At 43.1% G+C, this 15,410-nt stretch overlaps 1 protein-coding gene across 1 annotated transcript in view; it reads right to left on the reverse strand.

Annotated features, from left to right (window-relative positions):
• Positions 1-15,410, reverse strand: part of ATG2A (autophagy related 2A) — a 105,524-nt gene that overhangs the window by 23,323 nt on the left and 66,791 nt on the right. The window lies entirely within an intron of this gene.

Raw genomic sequence — 15,410 nt, forward strand, 5'->3', positions numbered from 1 at the left:
GTAAATCTCAGATGGTCACAATAGGATCACATAACCCAGGTGAGGAGAAGGACTCCAGGAAGTTTTAGAAAGAAGGTTTTAAACTATGCAAGGTAATACTAGCTGATCTATTTATACTAGGGGGCTCATGACATATTCAAAAAAAAATTGTTGCTTTTTAAGATAGAGAACAGTAAAGTGTCTATATAGAACTTAAAAGAGAACAGAAAAAGTTTAAAACGCAGCAATAAACACAAATCCACCGATCCCAACACCTCCTAACAGTCTGGTCAGAACGGCTCAGATGGAGGGGTGGGGGTAGAGAACTCGCATTCCAATAAAGCACTCCCTCTCAGACTCCGTAACTGTCTCTGATGCAAATATAAGCAACCTAATATACACTATGGATACAGTAATATGTCGCACATGATACTGGTGAATCACTTAAAAGAAATAATAAATGAAGGATAGTAAATGGAGGTGAGAAGGACACAAACAGACAGAAATATATAGGATGTATCCATAGTAAATATATAAAACGTGAGAAATACGCAGCACTCCCAAATGGATCAGGAGCGGAGGGGTCTACTCATCCAACGCTTTGTGTGAATAGACACCATTTTTTTTTATCCTGCAGAAACCGGACGACAGATGGGAAGCGACCGATTATCGTTCGTTGTTCAGTCGTTGGCTCGCGTTTAGACTGAATGATTATTGTTCGCTTTCATTCCTTTGAACAATAAGCGTTCCGTCTAAACACGCCTTAAGGCCGGTTTCACACAAGCGCTAATTACGCATGAGTTTCACGGCCTGATGTCATGATTGCCCACGTACAGTTAGCCTAACTCAACTCTGCTATAGTTGAAGTTATGCTTTTGAGGAGCGCTTACAGGTATAGGTTAGTGCTTGGGCTATATTCACACAAGCGAGTTTTTCATGCGCGTAGAACAAAAAAAAAATCTAGATGGACTTGAACGGCTCTTCTGGTCAAAATGGTGCAAGAATCACACTAGAATAGGATATGCTGCGATTATGTAAACCACTGGTCTAGAAAAAAACCCACAAATGTGAACAGACACATTAATATTGACAGGTCCTAGTTCTGTCCGTTTCAAACTTGGGCCAAACTCGGACAATAACATTGCCTGTGTGAATAAGCCCTGCGTTCAAGTACAAGATTTGGTGGGGGGGGGGGGGGCATGTGAGCCCAATTCTGGTATCCTGCTCTGCTGAAGCACGCACTTCCCCAAACTTGCTTGTAGGAGGATGATGATCATGTGTTACGCCTCAGTAGAGACTTTTACAGATCTGTAAATGATAAGTCATGTTTATGTTTTCTCGGAGTCCAGCAACAGTTTAATAACTTAGAAGAAGCCTCAGGAGAGCATAAAATCACCATTTAACGAATTACTTGGCTGCGTTATCTAACGATCCCATTTATACTGGTAAGAATGCAAGGCTGGCTACTGCAAGAGGTCACGATCCCGGTGTCAATCTAGGTGACTGGGGAGGATGAGGTTGCTGCTACTCATCTTTCTCAAGATTTCACAGAGGTACAGACAGGAAAACTAACTTTTGGCAAAGTAGAAGAATTTTAAACGGAGACAGGTGTTGGAGATTTTATCAGCATGACATAAGTACTAGCCACTAATCATTCCCAACGGAGATTGTATTCCTATGACATCACCAGTAATCATTCCCACTAGGGAGTGGATTTCTTTAATCCATCACCACTTGAAATAACCCTTTGTTGAATCAGCCTACAGATAAAACAGATGGAAAGTGTGCCTGCGAGCAATGGAGGATGCTGTGCCTGTGGTATGTGGTCACTAGAACTGCTAATGTTAGAAACACAAGAAAAGAATACTATAAGGGAACAATAAAAGAAAGCAGTCCAAGATTGGCTTCACAATTTGTCAGCCTATTGGCAAAAAAACCCAACTAGAGCGTCCCTACCAATTACAAGCTGAACATATATATATATATATGTATATATATATATATACATATAGATATAGATATTAATAATCTATATCTATATATAGACGAAAGCCCTCACTGACTCACTCACTGACTGACTGTATGACTGACTCGCCACTAATTCTCCAACTTTCCGATGTCGTAGAAACATGAAATTTGGCACAAGCATAGATTATGTCATATATAGGAAAAGCTAATAGGTCCCAACTCGATTATTCAATTCTAGCACAAAAGAATTAGCGTCCAAATTTTACGTGCGGAATCCAATTCTAATTCTCCAACTTCCCGATGTCATAGAAACTTAAAATTTGGCACGAGCATTGATTATGTCATAAATAGGAAAAGTTAATGGGTCCCAACTCGATTATTCAATTCTACACGCAAAAGAATTAGCGTCTAAATTTTACGCACGTAATCTAATTCTCTCACTTCCTGATGTCATTTTATTTAAAGGAAACGTCGCATGGTTACCTCCACGTAGTGTTTCCTGGGTAACGCAAAGAACGATGCAAAAAGGTGAACATATTTTTTTCCTCGGTATCTCTAAAGTAACCACGACTTGATAAGATTTTCCGTGTGAACACCAGATAAACACCAGTACCAAATTAACTCGGGCGAAGCCGGGTATATCAGCTAGTATAACATATAAAAAGTTGCTAAGGGCTCATATTGAAAACACAGTTCACTCCACATACTGAACCGTAATACCTATCAGACTCCATCATATACATATAGGAGACTCTGTAATTTAATAGCACAGCTACAATGATATAGTAGAGAGATACAGAGGGTCCAGAAAGTCTTCAGGCTTTTTCGCTTTTTTTTTTTTAAACATTTTGTTATGTTGTGGCTTTGTGCAAATTTTAAAAAATCCAAGTTTTCCCCATCATTCAGCCTCAGTAGCCCATAATGACAAAGTGAGAACAAAATTATAGTTTTTCATTTTTAAAAGTTTACAAAGATTTTTAACATGTTGCATTGACATAAGTATTCACACCCTGTACTCAGTACTTAGTTGAAGCACCTTTGGCAGTGATTACAGCCTGCAGTCTTCTTGGGTCTGATGCCACAAGGTTTGCACACCTGGATTTGGGGATTTCCTGCCATTCCTCTCTGCAGATCCTCTGAAGCTGTGTCAGGTTGGATGGGGGTCGTCTGTGGACAGCCATTTTCAGGTCTCTCCAGAGATGTTTAGTTGGGTTCAAGTCAGGTCTCTGGCTGGGCCACTCAAGGACATTCACAGAGTTGATCCTAAGCCACTGCTGTGTTGTCTTAGCGGTGTACTCAGGGTCATTGTCTTGTTGGAAGATAAACCTTCTGCCCAGTCTGCGGTCCCTTGCACTCTGGATCAGGTTCTCATTAAGAAGATCTCTGTATGTGGCTCCATTCGGCTTTCCATTAACCCTGACCAGTCTTGCTGTCCCAGGGGCTGAAAAACACCCCCACAGCATGATGCTGCCACCACTATGTTTCACTGTAGGAATGATATTGGGCAGGTGATGAGCAGCGCCTGGTTTCCTTCAGATATAATGCCTAGAATTGAGGCCAAGAAGTTCAATCTTTGTTACATCAGACCAGAGAATCTTGATTCTTAGTCTGAGAGTCCTTTGGGTGCTAGTTGGCAAACTCCAGGTAGTCTTTCATGTGTCTTTTACTGAGGAGAGGCTTTTTTCTGGCCACTCTGCCATAAAGTCCAGATTGGTGGAGGTTGCAGTGATGGTTGACCTTTTGGAAGTTTCTCCCATCTGCATACAGGATCCTCGGAGCTCAGTCAGAATGACCATTGGGTTCTTAGTCACCTCTCTTATCAAGTCACTTCTCCCCCAATTACTTAGTTTGGTGGGTCTGCAGCTCTAGGAAGAGTCCTGGTTATTCCAAACTTCTTGCAGTTAGTAATTATGGAAGCCGCTGGGCTCTTGGGAACTTTCAGTGCAGCAGAAATTATTTTGCAGCCTTCTCCAGATCTGTGCCTCCACACAATCCTGTCTCTGAGCTCTACAGGCAGATCTTTCCTCCTCATGGCTTGGTTTGGCTCTGATATGCATTGTGAGCTGCGAGACCTTATATATACAGGGTGGGTCTTTTGAATTCCTTTAATATGCTATACACACAACCACCTTCAGGTGAACTTTATATCAAACCGTGAAATTGCATGAAAATTCAAGTTTGCAACTAAAATGCATACTCAAGTAGAACCTATATACAAACAAAATGTACTCTGCAAAAAACTGTAAGATATGAGGTATACACACTACACGTGTCCATGCTCACAGGTGCATGTGGCAAAGTAAAGCGAAAACCACAGGAATACCCCAAGTATTTTTTTCTGACAGATGAGAAACCTTTCCACCTGTCATGTATTAGACATTCCTCTCTAGCGATAATCTTTTTCTCCATGAGTGTAGCGTGTAATGGGTATTGCTAGAGAAGCAATCACCATATTTTTTGCTAACGATAGGGACGTGCAAAATGTAAAAATGTCATCAATTAACGTTTGTATGACTACTTTGATGCCATTTGAATAGCTGCCATCTAAGAAGTTGAAAAACGAATATCCCTTATGGCCAATTTAAGAGGGTCCGGAGGAACTGCACTAATGAGTCAAGTTTCAGATCCCAATCCAACATTTTGAGGAAGAGGTTTATTGAAAAAGGATATCCCAAGACTATAATTGAATCAGTGTATGAGAAAGCAGGAGCTCTCAACCAAGGAGATTGCCTTTTAAACAGTGTAAATGCTTCGGACAAAACAATGAAGGATTTCAATGCCTCCATCATCCAATACAATACCCAATATAGTGACATCAAAACCATACTTTACAGCAGAGTTCCCCAACTCCATTCCTCAGGGACCGCCAACAGGTCATGTTTTCAGGATTTCCTCAATGTTGCACAGGTGATGTAATTATTGTTGGTGCCTCACACATTGCCACAGGTGTTCTTACCATAGGATATCCTGAAAACATGACCTGTTGGTGGTCCCTGAGGACTGGAGTTGGGGACCCCTGCTCTACAGGCATTGGAATATCCTGGAGGGTGATAATCTTCTCAAAAGATTTTTACCCAATACACAAAGAACAATTTTTTAGTGTGCAAAGACTCTAAAAAAGATCCTGGCCCCCTTCTGCAAACGATTAACAAAACTGTCCATAGGGGATTCGAGAAGGGGGGTTTTAGGTACGGAACGTCAAAGTGTAAGTGCTATACAGAAATTTACCATAGAAGGAGGTCAATTACAATCAGTGGTGAGGAGACTAAGATCCAGCAACATCTACATTGTAGGTCAAGCTACATAATATATCTCTTAGAATGTCTGTGCAATTTGAGATATGTGGGCTGGACTAGACAAGCTCTACGAGAAAGGGTGAACAAGCATAGATCAAATATTATGAACACTTACAATAAAAGTAACGTGTCTAGACATTTCTCAATTTGACTCAACAAGAATCTCATCTATATAAAGATTACCCCAAAAGAACAAATCCCGGTGGGGGAATACCAGAAATTACGAAAAAAAAGAGATGTATTGGATCTAATCGCTTGAACACCCTGCCTTAGTATGGCCTAAACAAGACATTAGAAAATATATATCAACATCTACGCTGTGGGCCTCCTCTATTTCAGCTGTATTATATTATATATTTATTTTTTTAGATTTTTATAAAACTTTAAAACTTTTACAAATTTTGAAAAAAATATTGTTTTTATATGCTTATAGGTTTTTTGGTGATTGTGTTTTAGATAAAAAAATATTATGATATTTTTTATTATAAAATTTCTTTAACCTCTGTTGGGTTTCCTCACACCTCCATTCTCAAGTATTCACATCCTGTTTTTAACATTAAATTTATTCTAATCACTTCACATGGGTTTTTAATATTTTTATTATGTTTTAATATGTATGTATATATCCCTTTTCTGCCATTTTACAGATACAATAGTGCTTCAATAATGATGGTAATTAAGATACTTCAATAAGGGGGTAAGTGTTCTTTTATATTCTAAATAGCATGGCTTTTATTTTCTCAGTTCAATTATTTTTAATACACTTTCCATATCCATGCCACTGTTTACCCATGTAATTGAAAAACATGTGACACATTTGTTAATAAGCTTTAAAGGGTGCCTACGGGTTAAAGTCTTGTAATAAACACCTTTAGTATTTCCAAGCAGCCATTTCCGGCCTGTGGACCGTACCAGCGGGGCTTCATCCCACTGGAACGCATGCCCACATCCGGTTTTGTGAGTGCAGCATTGGGAGAGAGTATCACTTCCGGTCACACGTCCCTTCCGGCTGCGTGTCACTTCCAGCCACATTAGCATGCCATTATTCCCGCGATCTTGGCATAAGCTACATATACATGGCACATTGACTTTCACACAGAATGCTTGAGAAAGGAGGGTATGGTTTATACCGCCAAAACACGTTCCATTAATTCCTCTGTATTTTTATGGATGTTTTAATATTTTATCATTTTAATTGTTTTTAGTACTTTATTTATATCTTTTTATTTTTAAATACTAGTATTTTATCACATTTCACCAATTAATTTATAAAAAAGACTATTATCATTATACTTTATTCCCAATAGACCCTACCGTATTAACAACAGTCCACTGTACCCCATATTCCTGCCTTCTGGACCACCCACATGGATCATTGCTCTTCCGGATACAGGGAGCTGACGGAGGTCCATCTAGGACTTGCGCACCTCCATGGTAGAGTAAGTTTATAGTTTTACCCTTTTTTCTTCTGCTTACTGCACAAAGATTGTCCTTGAGCACTTTCTGCCATTTTGTTTCTTTTTCCCGAACTTTGTCAACCCTGGACCGTTGGTCTGGACGGACAGATGTGATTGACACTCTCCAGAGTTGATGTCTATATCAGAAAAGGATCCTCCTTCTACCTATTGAGGTGTATATACAAAGCCAATCACGTGTTCAGATGTCGTGGTGCACCCCACAGTGCATGAATGGCACCAACCACACTAGGCGAGTCTGTTCCTACTTATTTCTTATCTATTCTTCTTTAGCCATGCTGTTCCACTTTTGTGGATCTCACCGTGTATCCCCGCAGTTACAGTCAGCTTTCCCAGCAACCCCATATTTGTTCACTGGAGGAGGCGCACTTCAACTTGCGGTATCTTAAGCTCTGTCCCACTAAGAGCTTCGACTGTGGGCTTATCTTAAAGCAAAATTGCAGCTCTAGGTGGGATTTAAGCTGAGCTATAGACTGTAGAAACACAGTCAGAATTGACAGCTGCAGTGAGAGCGGCACATTTAGGCAACTCCCGCTGTGTTGTAGTTACAACTATGATCCCAGTCTATATTCAAGGCTAAGATTCTTAGCTTTAAAAAAAAAACAAAAAAACTTAATATCAAGTTTCTCCTTACCATGTGCCCTGAGATAGAGCCAAATGTTCTAGGCTACTGAAGTGCAACTCTGACAGGACCTAGGAGAAACATCCTGCGCAAAAAAATAGGGTTCAAGAGGTTGTCTTTCCATTTATGTTAAAAAAAAGGCCTAGAATACTTTACAATAATATTGGACCTTTCTGATCCCTCATAGATTCATAGACTGGTAGAGTTGGAAAGGACCTCCAGGGTCATCTGGCCCAACCCCCTGCTCAGTACAGGATTCACTAAATCATCCCAGACAGATATTTGTCCAGGCTTTGTTTGAACACTTCCATTGAAGAAGAACTCACCACCTCCCGTGGTAACCTGTTCCACTCATTGATCACCCTCACTGTCAGAAAGTTTTTTCTAATATCTAATTTGTGTCTGATCCCTTTCAGTTTCATCCCATTGCTTCTAGTCTTTCCTTGTGCAAATAAGAATAGGGCAGATCCCTCTGTACTGTGACAGCCCCTCAGATATTGGTAGACAGCTATTAAGTCTCCTCTCAGCCCTCTTTTTTGCAAGCTAAATATTCCCAGATCATTTAACCGTTCTTCATAGGATATGATTTGCAGACTACCTACCATCTTGGTAACTTTTCTCTGAACTTGCTCCAGTTTGTCTATGTCTTTTTTAAAAAGTGTTGTGCACAGAACTGGAAACAGTCTTCCAGATGAGGTCTGACTAAGGAAGAGTAGAGGGGGGATAATTACCTCACGTGATCTAGACTCTATGCTTCTCTTGATACATCATAGAATTGTGTTTGCCTTTTTGGCTGCTGCATCACATTGTTGACTCATGTTCAGTCTATGATCTAATAGTATACCCAAGTCTTTTTACATGTGCTGCTACTTAGCCCAATTCCTCCCATTCTGTATGTGCTTTCTTCATTTTTCTTGCCCAGATGTAGGACTTTGCATTTCTCCTTGTTAAATACCATTCTGTTAGTTGCTGCCCACTGTGCAAGTTTTTCTAGATCTTTTTGAATGCTCTCTCTTCCCTAGTGTTAGCTATCCCTCCTAGCTTTGTGTCATCGGCAAATTTGATCAGTTTCCCATCAATTCCCTCCTCTAGATCATTTATAAAAATGTTGAACACCACTGGGCCTAGGACAGAGCCTTGCGGTACCCCACTTGATAGATAATTCCACTTGGATGTGCAGCTATTTATGACCACTTATTGAGCACGATCACTCAGCCAGTTGTGAATCCATCTAACAGTTGCCTTGTCAATGCCATATTTGGTCATTTTTTCAATAAGTATGGTATGAGATACTTTGTCAAATGCTTAACTAAGGTCAAGATAAATTATATCTGCCGCATTTCCCTGATCAACCCAGTCGGTGATACTATCATAGAAAGAAATTAGATTTGTCTGGCATGACTTGTTTGTTACAAACCCATGCTGGCTCTGGTTAATTGCTCCATTTTCATCCAAGTACTTACATACATGCTGTTTAATAATTTGTTCAAAGATCTTTCCCTGTATAGAAGTCAGGCTCACAGGCCTGTAGTTTCCTGGATCCACCTTCCTCCCTTTTTTGAAGATAGGGACAACATTTGCCCTTTTCCAATCTTCTGGGACTTCTCTTGTTCTCCAGGAATTTTCAAAGATTATGACGAGTGGTTCAGCAATTACCTCTGCTGCTTCCTTTAGTATCCTAGGATGTAATTCATCTGGACCTTGAGACTTGAATTCATTTTAGTTAGATATGTGTTTCCTCACCATCTCTATGCTTATAGATAGTTTGCATTCTTTTATTCCCCCAATAGCACAGGGAAGATCAGTTGATGTTTCATCTACTTTCTGAGAGAAAACAGATACAAAATAGGAATTTAAAAGTTCAGCCTTTTCAACATCATTCTTAACCAATTCACCATTTTCATCTTGTAAGCATCCAATAGCATCTTTGACTTTTCTTTTGCTTTTGACATACCACCCAAATCCTTTTTTTATTGCTTTTGGCCTCTGTTGCAAGCCTCAATTCATTATTAGCTTTTCTGACACTGGACCTACAGTTTCTGAAGACCACATTATATTCTTCTTTAGATATCCCCCCTCTTTCCATTTGATAAACATATTTTTCTTCGTTTTTAACATGTGTGCAAGTTCTGTGTTCATCCATCCTGGTTTCTTTAAATGCTTCTCATTCTTCCTTCTTTTAGGGATTGTTAATGATTGTGCTTTGAGAATCTCATTTCGCAATATTTCCCAACCTTCTTGGACATTTCTGTCCTTAAGAACATCCAGCCTTTGGATTCTTCCTATCTTTCCGAGCTCATTGAAATCTGCCTTTCTGAAATCCCACCTTGAGGTCTGAGTTTTCTCAGGTCTTCCTCCTTTTTTTATCCAAAATTCAAGGATAGCATGATCACTGCCTCCTGAAGTCCCAGTTACTCTTACTTCCTTAACCATTTCCTCCCTGTTGGTAAGAATTAGGTCCAAGATAGCAGATCCCCTTGTTTTCTCTTCGACCTTTTGAAAGATAAAGTTGTCGGCAACAGCGGATAAGAATTTGTTGGATCCATTACTTTTACCTGAGAGAGATTCCCAACAAATGTCTTGATAGTTAAAATCTCCCATAATCCCTGCTGCTCCTGATCTGACACTTCTCAGGGTCCCCTGCTGGTCCCTGTACTTCCTGGTCCTTGCTGACAGAGACATCTGACTGCCGCAGGCAATCACCGACCACAGTGGTGACCTGCACCTGCTTGAGCCTCCAATTGGCAAATAAACTCAATTTTAAATGGCGGTTGAATAATTTTGATTCTGACGGTTGTAGGGGCTGCCAGCAAAATTCTCTCAAATCTTCCCCATGCTCCTACCTGCTCAACATCTAGCAGGTCAATTTGCAGGCATATTCTCTATATACATAACATTTAAATATATATAGATTTAGTTACATTTTTTTTAAAGAAAGCCAATTAAGGTGTCTGAATGTCTTCAGAGCGTGGGAGGAAACTGACGTGATCACACAGAAAACTATACAAATTATACTGTATCTGACTGTGTTATTGCTTCAATATTACAGCATATGGGGCCCAAGTTTCTGCAAAATCGTCCCTGGCTTCAGGAGTCAAACAATGACTGCAGTACTAGATCCTCATAATGGGTAACACAGTTATACAGCACTCCCTGAGAATATAAAATGGTTTTCATTTTCAAAATGGCCTTAACCGTCAATGTGTTTACCAAACTTAGATTAATTATATTGCTCAAAAGGAAGTGTTTGGACTACCGGTGCCAGAACCCAGGAGGCTGAAGCCGCAAAACATCATTTTATGGAATTTGGGAGTGAGTATGCTCTGAATTTGGATGCCCGTCAAATTGCTGTTTATCAAATAAGGTCACATGAGGCCCTTGCTATATGCCAAAATAAAATGGGGGAAAAACTGCAGACTGCAGGAGGTGATGGACAGGTTAGGTCTTCATTAAAAAAAAACAGGAATGTAATAGCAAATGATACTACAGTACATCTTTATTATTTGTACAAGCAGGAAAAACATTTACTTTTGACAGCATGTTTTTACACGCCTCGGAGAGCTATTTGTACTAATAGCCAGAACATTGTATTCCATCTGATATCGCTGCTTAACGCACATCGGGGCTTTTATTATTCCACACAGCCTGTTGTATGACGATATAGTGCCGTTCTCATACACACAAATAGCTTGCTGCAGCTTCTGCAGAGATAGTATGAACACTGTAGAGTTTTACAGTACAAACAATGTGGATGAGATTTCAAGAAATCTCATAGGCACACTGCAGCAAAAATTGTGATTTCAGCAGCTGAGGGACAGAAAAACGGGAATTTTTCTTACCGATAATTCCCTTTCTTGAAGGCATCATGACAGCATACACCTGGAGGTTGCTCACTTGCTGACCTGATGGGACAGGAAGAGGCAGAACATAAAAAACACCTCCCCTCCACCAAACACCAGTGCGTTCCAAATAACCACAGTGACAGTTTACTTAACCAGAAGGTGTGTTTTATTGGCACCACACACCTTAGACAAAGAAATCATAAGTATACACATTACCTCATGTGTTTAAACCAACAAGGGTAACCGTGTCGGTAGGGGGGGGGGGGGGGGGGAAGCCCGTATGCTGTCATGATGCCTTCAAGAAAGGGAATTATCGGTAAGAAAAATTCCCGTTTTCCCTCCGACATCATGACAGCATACACCTGGAGGAATAACAAATAACTGGCATGGGCTTTTTTAGGGAGGAATTACTGCTTGAAGCACCTTCCTCACGAAGGTTGCATCCTCACTAGATTTTAATGTCCAGCCTATAAGGTTTAACAATCGTATGACTAGAAGTCCACGTGGCTGCGTTACAAATCTGTTCGATTGAGGCATGCGCTCTTTCTGCCCAGGAAAATGCCACCGCCCGAGTGAAGTGGGCTTTCAAACCTTCTGGGGGAGGAATGCCCTTGGCCTTGTAAGCCTCCTGGATGGCTCTTCTGAGCCACCTGGCTATTGAGTCTCTAGAAGTGGCCTTCCCTTTGGCCTGCCCCTGAAACTGAACGAAAGTTAGTCAGTCTTTCTGCAACTTTCCGTTGCCTCAAGGTACGCTAATGCAGCTCTTTTAACGTCAAGATTATGGAGCCTCTGCTCCATTTCGTTTTTTTAAAATTTAGACAAAGGCTGGAATGACTATTGGCTGGCCCCCGTGGAATTCTGACAAGACTTTGGGTTGGAGGGAAGGGTCTAAGGAGAATATGATCTCATCAGGGTGCATAGTCATATATGGGGCCCTTTGCAAGGGCCTGAATTTCACCCACGCACATAGGCGACATAACTGCCACAAGGTGGGCTACCTTGTACGTCAGCAAGGCGATGGATAGGTCTCTAATAGGTTCAAACGGGGGAAAATCGCAGAAGGCCTGAAGGACTATAGTCAGATCCCAGGGGGGAAGCACCATCAGCTTTATGAATGGATGCAGTCTACTCGCCCTTCTAGGAAATTTCCTGATCCCCTTGTGCTCAGCAAGCGTGAGATCAAAGAATGCCCTCAAAGCCACTACTTGGGCTTTGAGGGAATCTGGACTCAACCCTTTATCCGGGCCTGCCTGGACGAAATTTGAAATTTTTACGAATGTCTGATTGGATGTCCTGACCCATCCATTCTGAGAATTTTTTCCCGACTTTGGAATAAATCTTTTCCGTCGAGGGCGTAAGGCTCTCGCACATAGTGGAAACCCCGTTAGATGATAGACCTTTTTCTGTGAATTTTACCCGTTCAAGATCCAGACTGTAAGCCTGAACTTGTGAACCTCCGGGTAGAGGAGAGGACCCTGCAGCAATAGGTCCAGTCTTGACGGAAGATGGAGAGGCTCTCCCACTGACAGATCTCAGGAGAGGAAACCAAGGTCTTTTGGGCCAATAAGGCGCTACTAACGTTACTGACAGCCCTGGCCGCAGTAATTTCTTAGGAGTAGCGGAATCAGGGGTAAAGGGGAAAAAGCGCAAGCTAAGTCCCAAACCCCGGGGTGAGAGGGGGCGCCCGTGCCTAATGCTTGTTTCTCCGAGTCTCGGGAAAAGAGAAGACGGCAATTGGTATTTGCGCTTCACGCAAACAAAACTATTTTGGGTGCCCCCTATTTGTCCCGAGTAGGCTAGACACTTCGGGATGGAGTCCCCACTCTCCTGCGTCTACTTTCTTCCTGCTTAGAAAGCCCGCGACTGAATTCTCGGCTCCTTTTATACGGAAGGCCGACAGTTACTTAGTTGTGAGTTCCGCCCATTGAAGGAACCTTCCCGCCAAATGCTGAAGTAGAGGATTCCTGGTGGTACCCTGGTGGGGAATGAGTGGCACTGCCATCATGTTATCTAACGTTAGATAACCTGGATCTCTCATGAGGGTCCTAAGTACCCTGTATATGGCCACCTTCAAAGGTGACCCCCCTCACCCTTTTGCGCTGGCATCAGTTATCGCAGGATCCCAATTAAAAGGCTGTCTGAGAACAACCGCCAGCGGAGTGAGAATCTAGCCCTAGTGGAAATAGGGATTGTCCTGTCAAGTGAGGACTGACTTGTCCCCATTCTGGAGGATAAGTGTCTGGAGATCACAGCTGTGGAACTGGGCCCAGGGAACCACTCCAATGCATGAAGTCATTAGCCCCAGGATCCACATCGCATCTTACTGAAACTGTAGATTTTTTATCTAGAGCAGAACATTCTCTAGAATGAGCTGTTTCCTTAGAGGAGGAAGGGATGAACATTGGAGACGAAAATCCAAAATGACTCTTAGGAATTTTTTCCTGGTGTCCGGATCCATATTGGATTTCAAATCATTAATGATCCAGCTCAGACCCTTAGACCCCCAGTGTGACCTCAGAATAGTGAGGGGATCTGCCACCAGCAGGAACCCATCTGCTGAGCTATGCCCCCTTTCAGATGGGGGATGATGATAATCCCACGATTGTGCAGAAAGGCTACCATTTCAGTCACCCCTTTGGAAAAGATCCGAGGAGAAGCAGAGGAGATTCCAAAGGGAAGGCGCCATTCTCAGCGCAAATTTAGGAACTTTTTGCGAGTTGACATAAATGGGGATGAGATAATACTCATCCTTTATGTCAATCGTAACCATAAAGTTATCCCTACCAATCAGGGGGGGTTGCGGTTCTGATTGTCTCCATCGGTGGGAGCCATCTGGTTCAGAAAGAGAGGGGAGTAAAACCCTTTCCCCCATTCCGTGTTAGGGATGGGGATAACTGCACCGATATCCAGCACGATTTGTTCACCGTTAAGTAGAGCCTGCTCTAGGGTTGGTTCCGGGATGACGGTCACGGTGGAACCGGAGCCCGTACTTGGACCCAGGCCCACACAGTCCGAGGTTAAAATGAATCTATTTGGAGGGCGGGGTTCTAGCTCAAATCTTGTACCCCTCCGTCACCAGGCCTGCGCTTGTGGGATCGATTCCTGTCATTAGGATCGTTTCCCAGCATGTGGTAGGCGCCGTCAGTAGCTATGTTTCTCCAACTAGTGCAGAAGTGAACTAATCTTCTGCGGGCATGAAGATGCAGGTTGAGGGACAACAGTAAGAGCCTTACTGCTTCCTCCGGTCTTTCCATTCCCCACTTATGTTATAGACGAGGGACATGGAATTAAGGCGCTTTTTGCGGAGTCTGATGACTAGCCGCCCCGAAAGGGTAGGGTACACAACCTATTTTTGGAGGTTATGTCTCTTGACCACTACTTTACCCCTGAATGACTGCCGCAGTGGTGCCGGAAAGCCCGTCCTTCGACCCAGGCCCACGCAGTCTCCGGTTAGCTCCCAGATGAGGTACTTCCCACTGGAGCAACCGGGGCTGGCAGAAGAGATGCTCGTGTTGGATAGGGCTGCCACGCGGGATCCGAAGCAGACCGTAGAAGCTGACCTAGTCAAACCGCCGTAGAGCGAGCCACCAAGGTGGCCGCAGTATTAGCTTTATAATGAAGCTGGACGTGGACCAAGCCTTACGCATGGTCATGTCTACTTTGTCCTTTGTGCGCTCCATCGAGGACACGCCCTCTTGTGGAGCGTCTGGCGTCACACTCCTTGTGTTCCGCCCGCTACAGCCGGGACCCAGAGATGGCGGTCGCCGCCTGGTTGACGACCGCGGTGGTGCCGGAAAGTCCGTCCTTGGACCCAGGCCCACGCAGTCCCCGCTTAGCTCCCAGATGAGGTACTTCCCACTGGGGCAACCGGGGCTGCCAGAAGATGATTAGAGATGGCGGCCGCCGCATGAATGATGGCCGCAGTGGTGCCGGAAAGCCCGTCCTTGGACCCAGGCCCACGCAGTCCCCGGTTAGCTCCCAGATGAGGTACTTCCCACTGGGGCAACCGGGGCTGCCAGAAGAGATGCCGCCGCTCGCCGGTAAGTCCTGGAACCTCCGGCATGGGACAGCATCGCTGGAGCTCTGCCGCTGCTGTCCTGGAGGGACAGGAAAAGCACTGGTGTTTGGTGGAGGGGAGGTGCTTTTTATGTTCTGCCTCTTCCTGTCCCATCAGGTCAGCAGGTGAGCAGGTGAGCAACCTCCAGGTGTATGCTGTCATGATGTCGGA

The sequence above is a fragment of the Eleutherodactylus coqui genome, chromosome 11 (assembly GCF_035609145.1).
Source record: "Eleutherodactylus coqui strain aEleCoq1 chromosome 11, aEleCoq1.hap1, whole genome shotgun sequence".
NCBI lineage: Eukaryota > Metazoa > Chordata > Amphibia > Anura > Eleutherodactylidae > Eleutherodactylus > Eleutherodactylus coqui.